The sequence below is a fragment of the Pogona vitticeps genome, chromosome ZW-PAR, assembly GCF_051106095.1.
Source record: "Pogona vitticeps strain Pit_001003342236 chromosome ZW-PAR, PviZW2.1, whole genome shotgun sequence".
Classification (NCBI taxonomy): domain Eukaryota; kingdom Metazoa; phylum Chordata; class Lepidosauria; order Squamata; family Agamidae; genus Pogona; species Pogona vitticeps.
Genome location: NC_135800.1, coordinates 11,577,630 through 11,600,747, shown reverse-complemented (window position 1 = coordinate 11,600,747; position 23,118 = coordinate 11,577,630). Strand labels below are relative to the sequence as shown.

At 43.1% G+C, this 23,118-nt stretch overlaps 1 long non-coding RNA gene across 1 annotated transcript; it reads right to left on the bottom strand.

The window, feature by feature from the left end:
- Positions 1-13,580: 13,580 nt before the first annotated feature.
- Positions 13,581-15,458, bottom strand: LOC144585161 (uncharacterized). The gene is made up of 2 exons (XR_013539676.1): positions 13,882-15,458; positions 13,581-13,789 (listed from the first exon to the last, which is right to left on the bottom strand). It is a non-coding gene; the product is annotated as an uncharacterized LOC144585161 (long non-coding RNA).
- Positions 15,459-23,118: the final 7,660 nt, after the last annotated feature.

Genomic DNA, 23,118 nt, shown 5'->3' with positions numbered 1-23,118 from the left:
TGATACCTAGTAACATGCTTTTTCTTTAATAAAATAAAGATTATAAAACTCATTTGGTTTCCTGAACAGTACACTTGCCATAGGGTCATCTGAGAGTGCTGCCTCGGCCTAGCTTACTTAGAGTCCTGTCAGTGGTGCAAGTTAAGTCTAAGGACTACAAAGCCCACTAGACCTTTTCACAATAATATCTGAGAATACCAGGGTGTTCTTATGTGGGCAGACCTGCGAGAAGGAGTGTTGTATCAAGGCTAGCTGAGATTGGACTCACTCAGCCCATTTTAGCATGTGCAAATTCCTGATTGCTCTCTGTCCAAGCTTACACGTGTGTTTTCGAACCCGTGTTTGCGACAGTCCCTTCCTTCGAAGCCTGGAGACGATACATCCCCATCATGGCTTGTCACCTGTGATGGACATCTCCTCCAGGAATCTGTCCCATCCCCTCTTGAAGGCCTCTAGATGCCAGATGCCTTTAAAATCCTACGGCATCAACAAGGGAGAAAGACAGCTTTGGGGGGGGGGGTTGAGGAGATACGTGGCAAGAGATAGACTAATTCTGGACCCTCCCTGGAAATCTTTTGACCTCGACTTGTTTCCTGAGATTGTACAAAAGTGACGAGGGACTGCAGTGACATTAAATAAAGCTGGATTTTATTCATAATATATAAGCCCTTTTGTCTTAAACATTTGGTATAAGATTTGCAATAAACCATTTGGGAAGAAAAGAGAGAGGAAAGGCAGGCTTGGCTTCCCAAGATGAAGGCACTTTGAGAAAGAGAGCAGCAGAAAGCTGCCTAGGGGGCACCCAATTCTGAGAGAAATTCTCAAAAATATTTCAGAGGCTGGCGGAACTGGCCGTCTGGTGAGTCCAGCAGAAACGGTTTGACAAGGTGGCCGCCTCGGATCACGGCCGGTATTTCTTTGCGAGGCTTTCCTCCGACTGGCCGCCGGGACGGTTCAACCCAATTTGCAGCCGGCCTTTCGGCTGCTCGGTTTCCCATGTGGAAAAATGCTTTTACCCAATTAAAAGCTGGAGCAACCCTACCAGGCGGCCTCGCATTTACAAATCTGGTGCCGTTCCCAGTGCTCGAGGGACTCTCCCAGGCCTTGGTTTGGCTCAAAATCCAGGTGGAGATGCAGGAGCCCAAACCCATTGCCTCCCAGCAGAAGAGGAAGACACACCCACCAGGCAGGGCAAACCAAACAGAAGCCAGCCCTCTCCGCCCTCCTGGTGCCAGAGAACAGGGGCCAGATAATCTCCTTTTGGGGGGGGCACTCCCGAGACTCCCTAGTAGGTGTGAACCAAGGCCCTTTTGGCTGGGAAACCTGGAAGAGAAACTTCTCCAACCTATAGGAAAAAAATGTGGAATAAAAAAAGGCTGAAGCGACTCAATCTAAAAACCTTCTCATGTGTTCTCCGGGTCTCTCCCTGTTTCACAGAAAAAGATTGGAAGGAAAAGGCTGGGCTTCCCTCCTCAACGCCACCTCAGCAGCCAAACAATCTTTCACCCTTGGCGGCAGCAGCTAGAACTTCTCTCACCTCTACCTGCAAACAGCAAACAGCAGGGAACATTCGAAGGGTCCCCCCCTCTCGTTTCCGGCATGGGGGTCTTCCAACCGCGCAAGGCTGGGAGATGGCGCCAAGACATTTCAGCTCAAAATCCTTGAGCTTGTTTGGAGGTTCTAGCAGGGGAGCACAGCTATCGTATACCCTTGACCGAAGAATGGTACACTCCTTCTATCTGGGATGGTCGTCCTCTTCCACCGAGCGCGCAGCTTCGGGAGGGACGCACATGGAGCGGTGAGGGAGGAAGGGGACACCCGCCTAGCCAGCCAGATCAGCCGAATCAACCCTGGTGATCAATGGGGTGACAGATGTCGCCGCCAGATCGCCCTCACATCCCACTTTGCGTCCCTCCCCTACACCCCACTCCCAACTCCCAACTTCTTCTTGGTTTGATGCAGACTGCTGGGCTGCAAAAAAATTCATTAGACAATTCTTCCGCTCACTTCAACCCAACCCTTCCCCCGACAGGCTGAACCTCTATTTCTTGCTCAAGAAAGCTTGCACCTCCTTCCTAGAATCCAAGAAACACTCTGCGGCTCAACAAAGCTAGAACCTACTATATCACGCAATCCAAACCAATAACCATAAACAATTCTGGGCCCTGGTCTCCCGCTCATCTCCTCTTGTTGCTCCCTGCCCCCTCGACTCTCATATTTATTTTATTTATTTATTCATTTTATTTCTATCCCGCCTATCTGGTCGTACTAGACCACTCTAGGTGGCTTACAACAAACAGGAAAGATAGGAAAGAAAGTGGTCAGAATTAAAAGAGACAGTTGGCCTGCACTAATATATATACTGTACAGTATGATAATTTCCCCTTCTTTCCAAGAAACGATTGACCTGGATAAAAAAACCAACCACAGGCACCCCCCACAGTAAAAGCACCCTAGTGCCCAACCTGCCTTCTACCCTGTGCCACCTGCCCAGCTGATACATCAGCCAAGGTTTCTGTAGGTCACCAAAGCAATGCCAGGCTGCCTCAAGGGGTCAGGTGATCAGAGTCCTCCCTGGGAAAAAATACTTCACTGCTTCAAGCCCATTCCCTCGGTAGAATCAATCCCAGAAAGACCAACCACCTCCCCACATGGGAACAGTGACCACCAACTCTATACAAAGGCAAAACCTCCTTGCTGTGTAGACACAGGAGATCTAAAGAGAGTGCCTTTGCACATACAGTTGTCCAGCATGGCCTTCAACTGTTGATTTTCCTCAGTCAGCCGTTGATTTTCTTCAGACAGTTGCACACACTTCAAGCAAAGTGCAACAGGCCCACTGCCTGGAACAGCCCTGGGAATCTGTCCAGCTGCCAGCAAAGTTCCCCCTGCATGTTTCTCCATCAGACCAATACGAACTGGGAGCTTTGGTCTGGGCATCTCATTTTCTGCACAGGATGCGTTGCGCCCCAGACCAACGTAAGCCAAGGTACCACCAGCTATGCCTCCTCTAGTAAGGTTAGGGGGTGCCTGAATGGCTACAGAGGTGCCCTTGTAGCAAGGCAGTTTTGTTAGGCACTTCTTCATCTCATCAGGCAGTTGTTTCTGTCCCTGAAGCTGGCTTGGCCGGGGGCATCCTGGCCTCTTCCCTGGCAGGGCTGAACCCCGGGGCATCCCGTGAGAGGCCGGGGCCCGGATGGCTCTGAAACTATTCAATGGAGGAAAACAATGAAACCTATTACTTCAATCCTAACTAAGAATGGCAAGAGATAAAACTGGGGTTATCCTGTTTTTTTGAAAATATGGAAGGATGGAACCCTACACAAAATACACTCTTTTGACGAGGGAAAACATTTGTTATTGGCTTGGGGAATTTGGGACCAGAGTGTGCAAGAGACAAGCAAGCAAGTGGCTCTGTAAGGACAGCTGATTTGGAAGATACCCTCAGAAGATTTTTTTTTTGAAAAAATTTTGATTGGAAGAGACTAAGGGAACCATTGGATGTTGATATAATCTGGCTTTTTCCCCCCTCCTATTTTCTTTCTTTTTCCCCCTGCCTATTGTCCCCTTTTCCCTTTTTTTTAAGACAGTTAATTTGAAAAAGAAGATACCATTAGAATTTTTTTTTGATTTTTGAATTTTTTTTTTGATTGGAAGAGACTAAGAGACATTATAGGATGCTGGAATAATCTGTTTTTTTTTCTCCCTAATCTCCCTACTTTTTTTCCCTCCTGCCCATTGCCCCTTTTTTCCTTTCCCCCCCAATTCCCCTCCTTTTTTCTTCTTTTTTCTCTTCTCCTCTCTCTTTTCTTCTTCTTCTTTTTTTTTCTTTTTTCTTTTTGGTAAGGGGGGGAATTTTGGGGAAAACTCTGTTTTTTTTGTTTGTTTGTTTGCTTGTTTGTTTAATCTCTCTTCCTTTTTTATTTTCTTTTTTTTTAATAAACAAAGAACTTGTGTGTTTGTTTTGGGTTTTTTTTCCCCTTTTTCTAATTATAAGCATGTGTTTTACAAGTATGTGCACACATATATGGGTCTAAAAAAAAGAAGGAAGGAAAAAAAAGAAAGGGGGGGAAGTTTTGGTTATTGTTATTGGTTTGGTTTGTTTTGTTATTGCTCTGGATTGTCCGATTAAGATGGGATTGAACAAATAAAAAAGGGAAGGCATTTGGATATATATATGTGAATAAATATATGATGTGGGGTGAAAAGGAGGTGGAGGTTCGGCTGGGGTCCAGACTGGTGGGAGTGGCGTCTCCCCCCCTCCCAGATCGCGTGTTCAACATTAGTGAGACGCGGGGAAGCTGGAGGGAGGAAAAATGTTTATACGTAGGGAGGAAGGGTAGGGATAGAGAATTAGAAAGAGGTGAATTTAATTTTTTTAGTTGTTTTTGTTTATGTTTTGGGAATTGCACAAAGGGACCAACTAAGAAGCAAAAGATTGAACAGATATGGGGAAAAACATAAGAGTAGCCACTTTAAATGTGAAAGGCCTAGGAGCTGTATTAAAGAGAAGGAAAATAGAATTATTATTAAAAAAAGTAGAGTTGACATTATCTATCTACAAGAGACACATCAATTAAAGGATGGAGTCAATGAATTGAAATTGCAAAATATACATATATATGAAAAAACATTTGGGACATCCAAATCTAGAGGGGTAGCAATATTAATATCTAAACATTGTGAATTTGTAGTAAAAGAAGTAATAAAAGATAGTAATGGTAGATATTTGATAATCCAAGGACAAATGGGGGAAGAAGAATACACATTAGTAAATGTGTATGCACCGAATATGAACCAAGGAGAATTTTACAAACATGTTATTAAAGAAATGGAAAAAGTTAGGAAAGGATATGTGATTATGGCAGGAGATTTCAACATGGTCTTAGATAAGTTGAAAGATAAATCTACACATAAAAAAGATGAATTGCATAAAAGGGATACCCCCCTAAGTAAGATAATAAATACTACCGATTTGAAAGATATATGGAGAGAATTGAAGGGAGATGAAGGGAGGTTTACATATTATTCTGCGGTACATAAAAGTTACTCTAGAATAGATTTTATATTTATATCACAAAATTTAATTTCAAAAGTAGTAGACACAAATATTAATGTGATAAAGATAACAGACCATGCATTGATGGTGATGGAAATAAAAGTGAAGAAAGATTATAGAGAAGCTAGGAGATGGAGGATAGACTCTAATATTCTTCAACATACAGAGGTGATAGACAAAGTCAAGAAAGAATGGTTGGAAATATGGTCATTTAATGAAGCGGGTGGGAATAAAATAGGTGTGTTATGGGACACCATGAAAGCTGTTATGAGAGGAATTGCTATAAGAGAATCTTGTAGATTAAAAAGATTGAGAGAAGGAAATGTAAAAAGGATTGAAGAATCATTAAAGGATTTAGAAACTAAATATTTTATAGATAGAGACAATAAAAAATTATTAGAGATACAAGCTAAAAGAAAGGAATTGGAAAGCTTAGAATTAGAAAAAGTACAGAGGGACCTGATATACACTAAAAGGAATTTTTTTGAACATAGTAATAAAAATTCAAAACTTTTAGCTAGAATGGTTCATACCAAAAGAACAAAAAACAACATTGGTGTGATTAAAGATAAAACAGGAAAAAATTGCAGTTTAATGAAAGAAAAATTAAAGATTATACAAGATTTTTATCAAAATTTATATAAAAGTAATAGTGCATCAAAAGAAGATATAGAAACTTATATTAAAGAAAATGTTAAGAGTGAAATATCAGAGAACAATAAAAAAGACTTAGATAAAGAAATAAAAGAGGAAGAGATTATAGAGATAATTAATAAACTAAAATATGGTAAAACCCCAGGTTTTGATGGATTAGGTCCGGAATACTATAAAACCTTTAAATCAATATTGATCCCTAAATTAAAAGTGCTTTATAATGAAATCTTGGAAGGAGAGAGGATACCAGATTCATGGAAACATTCATTGATAACTCTTATCCCAAAACCTAATAAAGATCTAACAGACCCAAGTTCATATAGGCCTATTTCTTTACTAAATCAGGATGCAAAGATATTTACAGCAATACTTGCAAATAGAATTAATAAATTTATTATAAAATATATCAAAGAGGATCAGAATGGTTTCTTGAAAGGTAGGCAAATGGAAAACTTAACAAGGAGGGTTTTGAATATTATACACAATATAGAAAAAAATAAACTGAAGGCAGGCATTTTATCATTAGATATATTTAAAGCATTTGATTGTGTGGAATGGCCAACATTAAAGACTTTGTTAAAGGGTTGGGGTTTGGGAAAAAAGTTTAGGGGGATAATAGATCAATTATATTTAGAGAATACTTCTGTAGCAATAGTTAATGATGGGATGACAGATCAAATAGCTCTTGGCCGAGGTAGTAGGCAAGGTTGTCCTCTCTCTCCAGTTCTGTTTTGCCTGGTTATTGAAATGTTGGCAAATGTAATTAGGAACGATGATTTAATTGAAGGTATAGGAGAAAAGAAGACAAAGATTAATTTATTTGCGGATGATTCCTTATTGACAGTGAAAAACCCGTTAGAATGTATAGATAAAATTAAAACACACTTAGAAAAATTTGGAAAAATAACCGGATTAAACATAAACTGGCAAAAATCTGACTTAATGTTGTTTAATTATAGTAGAATAGAACAAGAAAAGTTTACTGAAAAACATGATTTTAAAATATGTAAAACAATTAAATACTTAGGAATAGATTTAGCGAAAAATATTCAAAAGATAAAGGATTATAATTATAACAAACTAAAGGAAGTAATTAATAAGAAACTACAAGAATATGATAAGTTCAAATTATCTTGGTTTGGAAAGATTGCATTGGTAAAAATGAAAATTTTACCAAAAATTAATTTTCTATTCAGAATGTTACCAATGCAGTTAACAGAGGATGAGTTGAAATATTGGCAAGGAATAGTTAACAAATATTGTAATGAAGGGAAGAAATCTAGAATAAATAAAAAGTATTGGTATAAAACAACAAAAAAAGGTGGTATAGGTTTGCCAAATATAAGAAACTATTATTTAGCTAACCAACTGAGGTTTATTGGTGAAATTATATATAATCCGGAAAGGTTAATTTGGTGGGAAATAGAATCATCAGAACTACAAGGAAATATAGAAAAATATTTATTTGCTAAAGGTAAGAAAGATAAAATAAGTCAAGTTAATAATCCTTTTTTAAAGACACTGCTAAATATATGGTATAAGTATAAAAAGAATTTATGTTCATCATACTCTCCATTTAGATTAGTGACAGAAATAGAAGATTTTCCTACCAATATGAAGGTGTATATGGATTTATTTAAAGAAGAAAAAGTGATTAGACTGAAAGATTGGCTGTATAAAATGAGATCGATAGATCAAATGAAACAAGTATTTCAAAACAAGACTATTTCATGGTTGAACTATGTACAACTGGAAAGATGGACTAAGGAATGGGCAAATAAATATAATAAAGGTAGAGAACACACAAAATTTGAGCAATTTTTACTCTCATATGAGGACATTCAGATGACTGACTCAGTAAAAGGTACAGTGAGTAAAATTTATTCACTTCTTAATTTAGAGGAAGAAGAAAGTGAGAAAGAAGGATTGAAATTGGTGTGGGAACAAGATATTGGGAAAAGAATAAATGAAGAAGAATGGAGGAGGATATGGAAAATGAGGATTTTAAGATTGATGTCAGTAAGAATAAAGGAAAAAATTTTTAAACTTAGTTTAAGATGGTATTTAACACCGGTAAAATTAAACAAAATCAACACCAGTCATCCGAATGTCTGTTGGAAATGTGAGAAAGAAGTTGGTACATACTTTCATATGTGGTGGGAATGTGAAAAGGTACAAAGTTTTTGGAGACAAATTTTTAAAGAATTAAGTTGTATCTGTGGAAAAGATATAGAATGTAAGGCTGAGATTGCTTTGTTATCAATATATGAGAATGTGGAATATGACAAAATGATTAAAGAATTGATAACTAATCTAATAACAGCAGCTAGATTGATTATTGCTAGACAGTGGAAATTAAAGACTGAATTACAAATTGAAGAATGGTATAAAGAAATATGGAATATAGCATTAAATGATAAATTAACTTGTAATTTAAAGATGAAGAAAGGAGAGTTGAAAAAGAATAATTTTTATGTAATATGGGGCAAATTTTTGGAATATGTGTTAATAAGGGGAAAAGGGAGAGCTCCAAATCAAGAATCTATGCAGTTCTGGAGAGGAGGACAATAGAAGAAGAAGAATGAGAAGAAGAAGAAAAAAGAAGAATATGGCAAGAGGTCCCGTATATGGTAGTGGGGAACACTGTTATTGTGTTGTAAGTGTATATGTTTTATGTATATGATTTTTTTGTTATAGTTATAAATAAATAAAAAAATATATTAAAAAAAGAAAAAAGAAAAAAGAAAGTCCTTTTCTCAAGAGCCCAGGCCAAGTTCATTTGAACAATGCAGGAGCCTAGCTCCTAGCCAGAGTAAAACACCTCTTAAATGTTTTGAATGTGGTGGCTCTCATCTGCGACGAGATTGCCCAAGGTTGAATGTGCCAGCTAGCCAAGTTAAGGAGCCAGCTAGAAAAACACCTGTTCCAGCTCCACGCAGATCTAAAGCAGGCACTCCCAAGATGGCGTATGTAAGTTCTGTGCCAGCGGGAACTCAGCAAGTGCCAGTTGCCAGTAGTGCAGTTTCTGTGCCTCACCAGTCAAGCATTGTGCCTTCACAGAGTCAGGAAGGAGTTAACTTAACTGTAACCCCTTCGCAAGCCAGTGGAATGCAGGCAGCAGTAAACCAATATGTGCCTAGAATTTTGGACTTACAAATTGCTGCAATTTCATCAGAAATTGTAAAAGAGACAACCTCAGGAGAGAAATTTTCCATTATGGATCCTGATTGCATAGTACCAACTACACAAAGGGACTGGGCAACTCGCACATTTTCTGAGGTGGTTTTTCTTCACACACCTGGAGGTGATATGGCTTTAAGTGCTTTTTGTGACTCGGGTGCCGACATTTCTTCGATAAGCAGACATTTTCTAGACCCCACCTTGATCCTGAACAACCTGAGGTGTCCAGTAAAAACTTATGGGTCTATAGAGACTGAGCAGAAGTTTTTTTCTTTGGCATATGTAAAAATTACCTACAAGTCCTGGTCAGCTGCAACACATATTTTAACTCATGAGGGAAAACCTGATTTTCTTCTTGGAAATGATCTTGCTTTTTTGGATCACATGCAGAGTCAAAATGTAGCTTCGATGTCGGTAGTCACACGTTCTCAAAGTAGGGAGATGCATGGTCCTGAACCGAAGCAGGAATCCACTGAGGATAGCTCAGATGGAGACCTTACCCAACAGCAGCCTCTTGTGACCAAACCTGATAATGCAGCTAAAACTGAAACTACAATAGAGGAGGTGATACCTAAGGGATCAGAGGACTTTAGACTGAAGCAACTTAATGATCCCACTCTAGCTTCTTTAAGGTCACAAGCAGACAACTATGCTGAACGTCCTGCGCATCAGCAAGTTAGTTTCCTGTGGGGAGAAAATGGACTTTTGTACAGAGAATATTTCCCCAAATCCAACTTGGATGCCCAACCTATTCAACAGTTAGTCGTGCCTACTGAATATAGACTGAGAATACTAGAAATGGCTCATGACCATCCGAGCAGTGGGCACCAGGGAATACAAAAAACCCTAAAGAGGATTTCGCAACATTTTTACTGGCCTGGTATTTCAAAAACTGTAAAGGACTATGTCAGTTCTTGTGACTATTGCCAACGCACAGGCCATCAAACTGACAAGGTAAAGGCCGAAATGCAGATTATGGAGATTCCTGACCAAGTGTTCCAGTGTTTGCAAATGGATGTGCTAGGACCTTTTGTTCCTACTAAATCTAAGAAGAAATACATCATTTCTTTCATCTGTTCAGCCAGTAGGTGGATCGAAGCCTATGCTATTAGCAACCTTACAGCTACCACCATAGCTAGAATCATCGTGGACTTGTGCTCGCGTATTGGAGTACCATCCAAAATAATTTGTGATCAAGCAGGAGCCTTTACAAGTGAACTTATGCGCAAGATATGCGAGATAAGTGGAATAACCATCAGTTTTAGCACGGCCCATCATCCTCAATCTCATGGTATGGTGGAAAGAGGTCAACAAACTTTGCTTAGGATGATTAAAACTTTGACCCAAGAATATGGAAACATTTGGGATGAACTTTTGCCTTTTGCTTTGTTTGCTTACCGTAGCTCAGCTCATTCTTCACTAGGTGGCTTTTCTCCAAGTGAGGTGGTGTTTGGAAGAAATCTACAAGGACCATTGGGCTTCCTGAAATCTGATTGGGAAGGTGTGGTTAAAAGTAATACTGTGCCAGTTGCTGATTTTGTCAGAAAACTTCAAGAGAAACTCTTGGCTGTCCAGGAGTTGGCCAGAGACAATTTGTTGGACGCTCAAGCAAGTCAGAAGTTCTTCCACGACAAGAGATCCAAACACAGGGAATTTTCTGTGGGTGATTTGGTACTTGTTCTGAACCCACTCAGACCTTCTAAGTTAGAAGTTGTCTCGGAAGGTCCAGGTGAAATTGTTCAAAAATTGGGAAATGTCAATTATCTTGTCAAAATGTTGGATTCTAATAAGAAACCTGTTCTTTACCATGTCAATAGTTTGAAACTGTACAAAGATAGATCTGCAATGGTTTTTCAATGTCATGCTGAATATTTTCATGCTGCAAATGAACCTATTGATATGTTGTCTGAATTGCAAGATGCAGGTACATGGTCTGATAATCTTGTTTTAACAGGTACTGTTGATCAGAAAGAAAGGATGTTTCAAATTTTAGAACAATACCAAGATGTGTTTTCAGATAAACCAGGTTACACCAAATTGATCAGTCATGTGATAACTACTGAGAACAATGCCCAGCCCATACGGTCTAGCCCATATAGAGCAATTGGTAATCATGCTATCCAGATTGAACAAGAGATACAAAAGATGTTATCTTTGGGGGTGATTGAACCGTCATTCTCCCCTTGGGCTTCACCGGTGGTACTGGTGCCAAAACGTAACGCTCTGGGTGAAATTCTCGAGGAAGTAAGATTTTGTGTTGATTACAGAAAGTTAAACAGTGTTACTGTTCCAGATCCATACCCATTGCCTAGAATGGATGATTTAATTGAACATCTTTCAAAGGCTAAGTTTATCAGCATTCTCCATCTAAAGAATGCTTATTGGCAGCTCGATTTGGCTGAAGATTCACGAGATAAGACCGCTTTCATTACGCACGTGGGAACTTTCCGTTTCCGAAGATTGCCATTTGGTTTGAAGAATGCTGGTGCTTCCTTTCAAAGGATGATAGACAAACTTTTACAAGGGTTACCTTTTGCAAGTGCTTATCTTGATGATGTTGCCATTTTCAGTTCTGATTTTGATTCTCACATGTCTCACATTGAAACTGTTTTGTCCAGACTTCAGCAAGCAGGACTGACAGTCAAAGCCAGCAAATGTCAATGGATGCAAGGAAAAGTCATGTACTTAGGTCATTTGATTGGGCAAGGAGAAATTCAGACTCTGCAAGCCAAAGTGCAATCTATTAATGATTGGCCTATTCCAAAAACTAAGAAACAGGTACGCTCGTTTTTGGGCCTAGTTGGCTACTACAGAAAATTCATTCCTGATTTCAGTCATTTGGCTTCACCTCTGACAGAGCTCACTAAGAAGAGACAGCCTGTCAAGGTAAAGTGGACACCAGAGTGTCAAGGTGCCTTTGATGCTTTAAAAGCTAAGATTATGGATGCACCTATACTGAAATCCCCTGATTTTGACAAACCATTCATTTTACAAACAGATGCCTTTGAATTAGGCCTTGGAGCAGTATTGTTACAGCAAGGAGAAGATGGGAACCTTTACCCTATCTCATACTTCTCTAGAAAACTCTTGGAAAGAGAGAGAAATTACGCAGTACCTGAAAAAGAGGCTCTTTCTATATTTTGGTCTCTAAATTTACTTAGACCTTACCTATGGGGGCGTAAGTTTACACTCCAAACAGATCACAGAGCTTTAGTTTGGTTGCAGAAGATGAAATCTCACAACCAAAAATTGTTGAGATGGAGTCTAGCATTGCAAGATTTTGATTTTGAAGTTCAACACATTCCTGGAAAATTGAATGTTGTGGCAGATGGTCTTTCTAGAATGTACTGTGAAGATTCTTATGAACCTGAACGTTGAAACAATGTATTCAACAGTGTGCTATGTTTCAGTGTTGTAATAGTTAATCTGTAGTTGAAGTTTGAGATATAACCAATTACTTTGAATTACTTTTTAGTTACTTTTGCTTGATTTCTTAAAATTAGATCAGATTAACTGCTCTGAATTTTAACGATAATCAGGGGGGGCATGTGATGATTTGTGTTTTTATGTGTATTAGAATGGTACTGGGCCAAAGTTTCCAGATATGATTTCAGTCTCTGGAGAAACATCAGTACTTTGTAATCCCAAAAAGTTAGCGCTTCCCCCTACATTGGCTGTGTTAGAAACAGTCTCACCATCTGACAGGTTCAAATGCAGCTTTCTATCTTTAATCAAGTTTACAGGATCAGTTCCACAGTCACTTGTACTATTGAAACAATGTGAAAGTCCATGCTGCAAAACCGCTCCACTATCAACTACTAAGGCACTTGGCGATGACTCTGAGAAAACCTTCACTCCTCCAGCCTCCTCAACAGACTGCTCCGGTACGCTGAGTAGGCCACCCCCCTGGAAAATCTCATTACTCCCCAACTGCCATGAAGTACACGGGGGCCCTGTTAACCTAACAGTGTCTGATTTCGCTGTTCCCTCTGGACTAAGAAAAGGGGGGTTGTTTGAGATCTGACATGCATCAAGATTTGCTAACACAAGTCCTGGCAAAGAATTGAGCTGAGTCTCTATTACATCTAAGCTGATGTGAGGCCTCTCAGTCACAGTAATTGCAATCCCTTGCTCTCTTTCTTCTGGCAAACCCACAGTCTCATCCCGAATTATTTCAGGGCTTCTCACCTGTCCTGTGCTCTGAAAAATAGCTGAGGGTGGTACTGAGTTGAATCCCAATGCACTGAAATTCTCTGGAGCACTGCAGTTTTCCCTTGCGTCGTCCGATGCTAATTCCCCCAAGGAAACAGCTTCTCGGCGAACTTTCTCCTGCATTCCTTTCTCTGCGCGCGGCTCCAGGGTCTGTGAATCCTTTGTTTGGACGGGCGATAAATCGCTGTCTCCTCTGGAATGCTCATTAGAATTCCACTGGGCCTCGTTAACTCTTTCCACGCAAGCATCTTGCATCTCAGGATCACTCCCAATTGTTTGGAGCTAATCGTTGTAGTAATCCCCAAATGAACCCTGCTGAGCTTGGAAAAACCTTTGCATCAAGCCAGGTTCTGTGCTTAAAAAACATTTTAAAAGTATGTTTTCATGGTACAGATGTTCTATAATAGAATCTCTTTCCCTAATTTTCTGCTTGGCTTGCTTGAAAAATCCCGAAGCCACTTCCAAGATTCTGTCCACAGTTGCCGACTGTTTTTGCTCCCCCATCTTCTGCTGGCAATCTAGCCTTGGCTAGGTCAGCAATAAAAACAAACAAAACTCCAAGGAAAAAAAAATTAAAAATCTCCTCTGCACCTTCGACCAACTACTGTCACTCTGTGATCCTAAGATCTGTGAGAGGACAGACAGATGCCAAAACCAAAATAAAATTAAAAATCTTCTCTGCACCTTTGACCAACTGCTGTCACTCTGCTATCCTAAGATAGGCGAGAGGACAAACAGCTGCTAAACCAAAATAAAATTAAAAATCTTCTCCGCACCTTTGACCAACTGCTGTCACTCTGCTATCCTAAGATAGGCGAGAGAACAAACAGCTGCCAAACCAAAATACTGAAAAATCCAAAAGGAAGAGAAAAGAAAACTGTGACTACTCTGTGAACCCTAAAGTTACAGAGATGATCAATGACTGAGTTGGGTGCAGATAGATACCCCTAGGGCCAGGTCATCCCGACAGATGCTGAGATCATAGGGCATGACTCTAGGCCAAGCCAGATGCAGCTAGGTACTCCTGACAGATCCTAAGATCGTAGTGGGAGACCCAGAGCTAAGCTGGATAGAAACAGGGCCAGGTGCTCCGGCAAATCCTAAGATTATAGGAGTACGCTTAGGCCAAAACAAGCTGAATGCAAGTCCCAGAACCATGTAGCCAGAGTCATTTATGCAATCCTAAGATTGTGAAATGACCTGCTCAACTTGGGTGCTATTACAGTGTGCAAGCACTCCAAAAATAAAGGACATGCATCTTGGAATTTCTTCACTACAACGTTGTAACAACCTGCACATGCCTACTGATTAAATTCAAATGTTTCCTAACAGTTTGCTTGTCCCACTGGGAATCTCTTTCTTAAAAGAGCACCCCAGATTCTAACACACATTACCACAGCCTGAAGATTTAACACCTCTCACCACAGCCTAATTGCTGGCAAACAGCGTCTCCTAGGAAACTACTGTTCACCTCAGGGAAGCACTTAGCTCCTTGAAGCCTCAGTGTCCCACTGCAATCAAAACTTAGCTTGTGGATCAGAGTCACTCAAGCTGCTAGATAGAACAAAGATTGGTCATCCTGAGGTACTACAAAACCCAGCACGTGGTCCATCGCGCAGCTGCCACCATGTCGCAAACACGGGTTCGAAAACACACGTGTAAGCTTGGACAGAGAGCAATCAGGAGTTTGCACATGCTAAAATGGGCTGAGTGAGTCCAATCTCAGCTAGCCTTGATACAACACTCCTTCTCGCAGGTCTGCCCACATAAGAACACCCTGGTATTCTCAGAGATTATTGTGAAAAGGTCTAGTGGGCTTTGTAGTCCTTAGACTTAACTTGCACCACTGACAGGACTCTAAGTAAGCTAGGCCGAGGCAGCACTCTCAGATGACCCTATGGCAAGTGTACTGTTCAGGAAACCAAATGAGTTTTATAATCTTTATTTTATTAAAGAAAAAGCATGTTACTAGGTATCAAAGCCAAATTAAACCGAAACAAATAAACTAGCATTGTGATGTTTAGTTACACAGATGTAGTGAGGCAAAGAAAACATGAAAAATATAAAAGAGTTCAAAAACCTTACAAAAACACAAAAAGCCATTAAAAAGAATAAAAACAGTTCCAGTCCAGGAAATCATTAGTAAAAACAAAATAATCCAAGTAGGTTATAAAAAGGCTATAGTCCTCAGTGATCCTATAGAATAAAAATCCCTTAACAAAAGTAAAAATCCCTTATATGTCCCATAGTCCTTAGAAAAGAAAAATCCAGTAAATATACCATAGTCCTTACAAAATTACAAGAGCATAGTCCATATGGAGTATTCCAAGAAAAGAAGTTCATAAAGAATATTCCATAGGTAACAGTCCATAGAATATAGTCCATGCACAGACCTTAAGAAAAATCCCATAAGTCCAAAAGTAATCCAGCAAAGCATAGGAACCAGTCCATGTAAGTAGGCCACCAGTCCGTCTCGAAAGACATTAGGGTGAGTCCCGAATGGCTGAAGAGTAGGTCACGAATGACTGAAAGGTCGGTCTTGGAAAGACAATGTCCATAGGCAAAAAGTTCCTTTTTCAAGAGTAACTGGCAAGGGCTCATCGCACCTTCCCACGATGTCATCCAATCAGAGTTCGTTACTAGGCAAACAGTCCTGTTGCACCACATGACTTCTTTCCCATACCACACCAGATGTTATTTGGGTTACTGCAGTTTATCAAAGAGTCACAACAATTCCCATCTATCTAATCACACCGAGTCCTTTCTCAGGCTTTCAGAATAACATTCTCTCTGCTCGCCTAGAAAACAACTTGTCAGCATAGCAAAGATACTTTATACAAAGAAACAAGATGGAACCTCTCTGGCTCATCTCTTAATTACAAAACCCATATGCCTTAAAAGATTTAACTCAAAAACCCATCTCATCACAGGGACCTCCGAAGGCCAGATGGAGGGGAAGAGGGGGATCAGGAGAGAGGTCTCTCGTGGACTCCTGTGCTCTGAGAGGCACCTGGTGGGGCCACGGTGAGCTCCAGGAAGCTGGACCCAATGGGCCCTTGGCTTGATCCAGCGGAGCTCTTCTTAGGTTCTTAGGAGTAGACTTCCACAGGATTATACGTCCCTCTTTTCCAACCTGGATGGCCATAGGATGCCCCGTCTTCGCCAGTATCTTCCCCTGGACAAGCCAGGATTAGATGACGTTGAGGCGACATTGAAAGAGCTGACCTTCTACAGGCCTTCTGTTCCAGCGACTCCAGCCTCCCCCCCCATCGCCCCAAACCTCCAAGCTGAGTCCCTTCCAGTGGATCTTCGGCTCCCGGCATTCACGGCCATTGATCCTGCTGTCCGGGGCAGATGGGTGTGGGAGCCCAAAAACATCTGGAAGGCACCTGGTTGGGGGACAGCTGCTGATAAAAGCGCACACTTTACAAGGATGGGATTTACTACCACCCTGTACACACACACGGAGAGGCCTTCCACAGGTTCCCACATCTGCGTGTGAAGGGGGTGGAATCCCTGCCTCCCAAGCATTGGCCACCCCGACACCTCCCGGGCTGTTCTTGTCCGTCTGGAGTCTCCCCAGTCTTCAGCTCCAAGCCGACCAGGAGGCCTTCATCGGGAGGGAGCTGATGATGCCCAACCCACTGCAGGGTCTCTCTTGGTGTGGGGGTGCCCTGCAATCCGCCTTCAAGTGTCGTCCAGGAACCCCCGGTTGATGGAAGGTCAGCCCTGGCCAGAGGGGCCCAGGGGCAAGCTGCAGCCCTCCCTAGGAGCCCAAAGGAGTGACTGGAAACTCCTGTCTGTTGGGCACGTCATGACAAGCCAAGAGCCTCTGGGAAGGTCAGTCATGCTGGGGAAGGAGGAAGGCAGCAGGAAAAGAGGAAGGCCAGCCAAGCGATGGACGGGCTCCCTAAAGGAAGCCACAGGCTTGAGCTGAGGGCAGAGAACAGAGCAGGGCTCTTGAGGACCGGACACCTTGGAGACGGCTCATTGGTAGGATCTTTTTCACCGGGATGCCACTTCATGGCCCCTCAGAAGAGGCAAGAGTGAATCTCAATCAAAATCTCCCCTGCCTGTGGATTTGGGAACTCTTTGAGGGCCTCTTTCTCCTTCCCAAACTCCTTGGCAGTTGGCCTTGGGTGGCTTCTAACCCTTTTTGGGTCCCACTTTTCATAACGATGGACAGGCCTGGCAGGGACAGTATGTGTGTGTGCTTGGTCGCTGCCTAGCGCAAGGGCCTGCGCCAATGTCGAGCAAGCTTTCCAGGTTTGGGGACCCATTGCCTGCACCAAGAGCTTTGATTTAATCATCCAGCCCAGTTGGGATGTCCCCCTTGCCTGACAGCAACCTCTCTTGCAAACAGCAAGCCCATGGGAGGTTTTCCATCCGACCCGCCCGGTCTTTTCCTTTTCCTGCGTGTGCGTCCCCGGTTTTGCCTTCCTGTACCGTCATGGGGTGGACGGGCATTGCGGAAGGCCTTCCACGGGATCCCACATCTGCGTGTGAAGGGGGTGGAATCCCTGCCTCCCAAGCCTGTCTTTATCACCCCACTGGCCACCCCGACACCTCCCGGGCTGTTCTTGTCCATCTGGAGTCTCCCCAGTCTTCCGCTCCAAGCCGACCGGGGCAGCCTTCATCGGTAGGGAGCTGATGATGCTCAACCCACTGCAGATTCCTTTCCATCTCACTGCGGGACCTCCTTGAATCCAGCCAACAATGCACTCAAGTTGCAGGAAGTCAGATTTCAGCTGAATATCAGGGGAATGTTCTCAACTGTTAGAGCAGTATGACAGTATGAAGTCCTTCTTCAAGAGTAGACCACAACTGGGGGGGGGGGAATCCTCTCATTCGCCAGTAAAAGCGCCCCAAGCTTTTCTGTTTGTCAGGAGCTCCCCCCCCCGGCATGCAATCTTCAGAGTTATCAGTATAGAGTTTTCCAGCAGCAATGCGCAGCTTTCAGGATCCATAGAATATTTGAAGGTCCCTCGATTTTCAATGTGCAACTAAGACCGATGAGATTTACAAAAGCCCGGCTCTTTGTGGAAAGGTAAGCTACTCGAACAGGGTTTGGTGAGGAATCCACGGAGCTGCCCCTCGGCATTTGAACTTTGCTCGGGCAGGGCGGCTTGGGTGCTGTGGCAGCAAGTGCTTGTTTGTCAAAATGGACGGTGACACCCCAGTAGTCCTCAGAGTTGTCATTTCTCTGGCAAGGGGTCAGTGGGTGGGTGTGACCCTCTTGGCCAGTGGCCAGAAAAGGGAGGGTGCAAAACCAGAAAGGCGTGAGCCATCTAGGTGGGTCTGGCCTTGTCTCCCTCAGCTGCCTCCTGCCTCTGAGGACCCTCTCTGCAATTCTTCGCAGTGAAGCATTGATACCCCACTCCACCCCTTAATCTCAGGCGGCAGCATGCCTTGGGTCAGCACGTCAGCCTCCCTCCTCCATCCCAGGTGCAGAAGCCAGAGAGCAGCCAGGTGTGCACATCCAGGGGCGGGGCTTAAATGAAGGCACTCACACCCAAGGCCGAAGTGTTCACCGTTGCTCTGAGCAACCAGCGATGCTCGGGATGCCCCACCAGATGCCCCACCTCCAGTTGTGCAGACTGGCTGTTGAACTGCCACTCTGGCCAGTCCGCTTTGGCGGCTCCTGGTCACTTCCCCTGCTCCTGCTCTCATCGCTCCTCTCGGTCCTTGGTCTCTTTGTTGCTCCTTCCCATGTCCTTCTTCTTCTTCCTCCTCCTTGTCCCCTTCCTTCCGGATGGTGTGCCGGGGAGTGGTCTTGAGCTTGCCGCCCGCCCCAACGGGGTAATGGAGAAGAAAGTGCGGGAGATGCTGGCAGCAGCAAACGAGGCGGCCGCCCAGGGACAGTTGGTGCCCTACGTGCTGCTGGCAGGACCCTTGAGGGACCCCCCTCTGCTCTTATTGAAGCAGAGGCTGCTGCTGCTGGCGACTATGGCCATGACCTTGGCCTTCACTCTGGTGGTCGCCCAGGTGGCCAGAGTGGGGCCGGCGGAGGCCTTCTGGGCGTTGACGGAGGACTGGCGCAGGTTCCCGTACGAGCCCTCACCTCCCCCATGCCTCTTCCGGCCCCGCATCCCCTTCCGGCTTAGCCTGCCACGGCCCGTCACCCTCCCGCCACTACAGACCACGGCCTCACACGTCTCCTGGAGGCCCCCCCCATCCTGACAGGTAAGAAAGGGCATGCTGCCTTGACCCCCCCAACAAAGCAATGCCAGCTCGAAAGCCTCTTGGCCCCTGAGAGAGGCCAGAAGCGCTGGTCTCCTGCAGGGACCCCCTCGGCTTCAGCCTGGGCTCCCTGGGGGGCCCCAAGGTGGCCCTTCCTCCCCATTTCCTGCCCCCACATCTCTCCAGGGGGAGGGCAGAGCCAGGGTTGAGCCTGGAGAAGGAGCACCAAGAGGGTGTGAGGGGGAAGGAGGTGCTGCCTGGGAGGGGCCCCTCTTTCTGGTCAGTGCCGCTACCCCCGATCCCCCACCATCCTCCTCCATGAAGGGCCATGGGGCACGCACACTTATGGAGTGAGGCCCACCCTATGGTGGCCAGAGAACCAAATGGGAAGCCGGGGGGGGCTTTAGCCCCCCTGACCCTGAAAATTGTCCCCCCGAGGTCTCCTGGGGCTGGGAGACTGGCCACCTCTACATGGCCAAGACCTCCCCCCGCCCACAACACAGCTATCTGCAGGCCACCCCTCGAGAAAAGGGGGCAGCAGGCAAAGTCTCAGGGCAAAGGCTTGGAGAAGACCCCCACCAGATGGAATGTCCCCTTTCTCTGCAGGGAGAAGGAGGGAGAAGGAAAAAGAGGGGCAGCCAGGGGGCTCCCACCGGGTGAGCTGCCCCTCTTCCCAGAGGAAAGCTCCTTGGCCTCATCTGGGGGGGTGGTTTACATGGGGGAGCAATGGCTGCTCTCTCTCTCCTCTGGACCCACATCTTCCTTTCCTCCCCAAGGCAGGCCATCCCTCCTCCAGAGCCTTGCCTGTCGAGTTGTGGATTGGGGGGGGACATATGGGCCTGGGTGGGGGCCAAACGACTCCTGGGCTCCTGTCTGATTTATTTATATATATATATATATTAAATTTTATTTTTAAACTACTAGGGATAGGGTAGGGAATACAAAGGGTGAAAGGAAGTGGAAGGGATGGAAAAAGGGTTTTGAGGATAGGAGAACACAGAATATACAATCATCCAATCTATTCATTTTTCAATAATAGATCAACTTTCTACTTTTTTTTAACTGTTTGATTACCTTCTAGCTTTAAACTTGCAATTATGTTTTGGTTTGAATCTAAGTTATTCTAACACTATCAGGAAACCGAGACCAATTGTGAAATACATCCCCTCTTTCAATTTCCTTTTGTCTTGGAAAAAGTATACACCTGAAAAAGTATACATTTCAATCACTTCTCGTATTTTCTCAATATGTTATTTTGTTTCCGTGGTTCTGTTTTCTTCCATTTTTTGGAAGAGAAGGACAAACTCAGGACAGTAATCCGATTTTTAACCTCCCATTTTCTGACTGTTGTAGCTAAATAGCTTACTGGGTAACACTTAATCCCACCTATATTACCTGGCATCACAATGAACACAGTTCTGGAGTTAATATAGGTTCCTTTAACTGATGTTTAACATCTGATGATTTCTCTTCCATCAAATCTTCGATCTGGCTAAGACGCTCATTTACCTGCTGAAATCCTGTTATTATTATCATTTGTATGGTAACTTGCCATTCTCTCTCTGGTAAAGTCTCCAACAGTTGATATCTGCTTTTTCAGGGGCCATTTCCATCTTTCCAGTGTACAAATAATGCTTTTTAGTTTCTACTATTTTATCAACAAACCAAACCCATCATCATCAACCTCCTCTGGATACTTCCTCTCCCCCTTACCCAGCATAGCATAGGCATCCTTCAGTCTCGAGAGACTATGGTAACATGCTCTGAATCGAGGACTGTCCTCTCCAGACCATGAAGCCCGGGTAAGGTAATATGGAGGATAGGCTGTTACCCAAGCAGCAGATCCCCCCTCTCCACATTGCTGAAATGGTCCAATGGAAAGGCAAGAGCCAATACAACTGGTTCCAGCAATGTTGCAGGAGTTGGCAGAACGACACGTGCTGCCTTCGGGACTCCAGCTCCGGATTTTGCCTCTAGGTTAACTCCTGAAGCCTTTTCCATTGGTGGATATAGCCACAAGGCAGTGGAGGTTTGAAATTGGAGTTCTCCTTCTCCTAAGCTGCCCCCAAAATCTCTACATGTATAATTCTGTGAGACAGACAGACAAACAGGCAGCGATTTGTAACACACAGGAGTGTTTACGTTGGATTTGTAACTGTAAAACACATGGTCAATTAACATCTTTTGATATCATCAGTACATTTTCTGTGAGTTATCAAATCAGCAGCTGGAGCAGTTGAGAAGTAGTGTGACAGAAAAAGTACACACAAATTGATAAATAAACCTTCCAGTGTTCTTGCATTTTTAAAGCCTATGTTCTACAAGAGCACAGTATGTATATAATGCACCATTATGCATATAGAGAAGCAACTAGTAGTGAGAAATTCTTACCCAGATATTATAGTATATAATATATATTATAGTATATAATATTCTTACCCAGATATTATAGTCTATAGATCAACTTTTAGCCCAATAATTTAAATTACAACCGTGGCAGTCTTATCAGAGTCTCACACCGTCCAGCCAAGAAAAAGTCCAGACTAAACAGCAGACACAGGAAGCCAGTCTCTCCAATAGATATTGTTATAATCCATCAGACTCCAGCCCTGGTTTTGCTAGCAACTCAGCCTGTTCAGTTGCATTTGTCTCGCTGATGATTTCCAGACTGCTTTTTTACTTCCAAAAGTTTATTCCTCCTTCAAAAGCCCAGCAACGTTCTGTTATCAAAGTGCCATTTGTCAAACTCCTCAGTCTATTCAGTTAATCTCGCTGGTGATTCACAGTCTGTTTCTTACTTCCAAAAGCTTATTTCTCCTTCTCTGAAGACCCAGCACAATTTTACTGTCAGAGTCCCACACAATCTAAGGAAAAAGATCCAGGCTAAACAGCATTCACCAAATTTTAGTTCCTTAAAGCCTGCTAGTATTATTTTCTCTGGGATTTTTTCCAGAAACACAAGATTTGTCCGTCTCACTGTTCTCTCAGTTTGACCTTGAACCAGCCTGCTGTTTAAAAGTCAAGTTTCCTTTCGTTTTGAAGGCATGGGCTGGCAAGCCAGATTCACCGCTATTATCTTCTTTCAGTCAAATATTTTCACTCTCATTTCTTTTTCATCTTAATGAGGTTTTTCATAAATCAAAGGCTTCCACTTACTTTGTTATTGTATATTTTTGGCCGTGCTTCTTGTTCTCCTGTCCTGGGCAGTGGAGTTTCTCCCAGCTGATCTGCCAATATGACTTCCCGTCTCCGATCTGTGCTTGTGTGTGTCATGAGATGGGTTATATAGTTGAGATCTTGTACTGAAGATCGGTTATATAGTAGGAACAATGTAAGAGGGATTCCATATTGGTTCTCTGGATAGATGATTTCTGCAATGCTAACAAAGTATCTGCTAGTAGGAAGATGGGAGAATGCTCTTCTGAAGGCCTGAGAAGAACATTCCACGATAAGATAGATGGACTTTGTTGTGGCTTATTGCAGACCAACAAAACCCAAATAACATCTGTTACCCATGGGAAAGGAATGGAGCAGAAAAACAGGACTGTTTACCCAACGTCATACCGTGATTGGATGACGCCGTGAGAAGAAGAAGATAAGGGATATGCCAGCTAAGCTTGAAAAAGGAACTTTTGCCTGTGGACAATGATGAGGAAGTAGGGTACAATATGGCTTAGATTGATCAGACAATATGGATTAGTTTTTAGAGAGATGTGATTATTAGCAGTAGTAAAATTAATAGAATAAGATATTTCTTTTACAGGATTTTTCTTTTTACAAGATAATGATGGACTTTGGACTTTTACACTTATTGGGATTATCTTCTTCCTTTT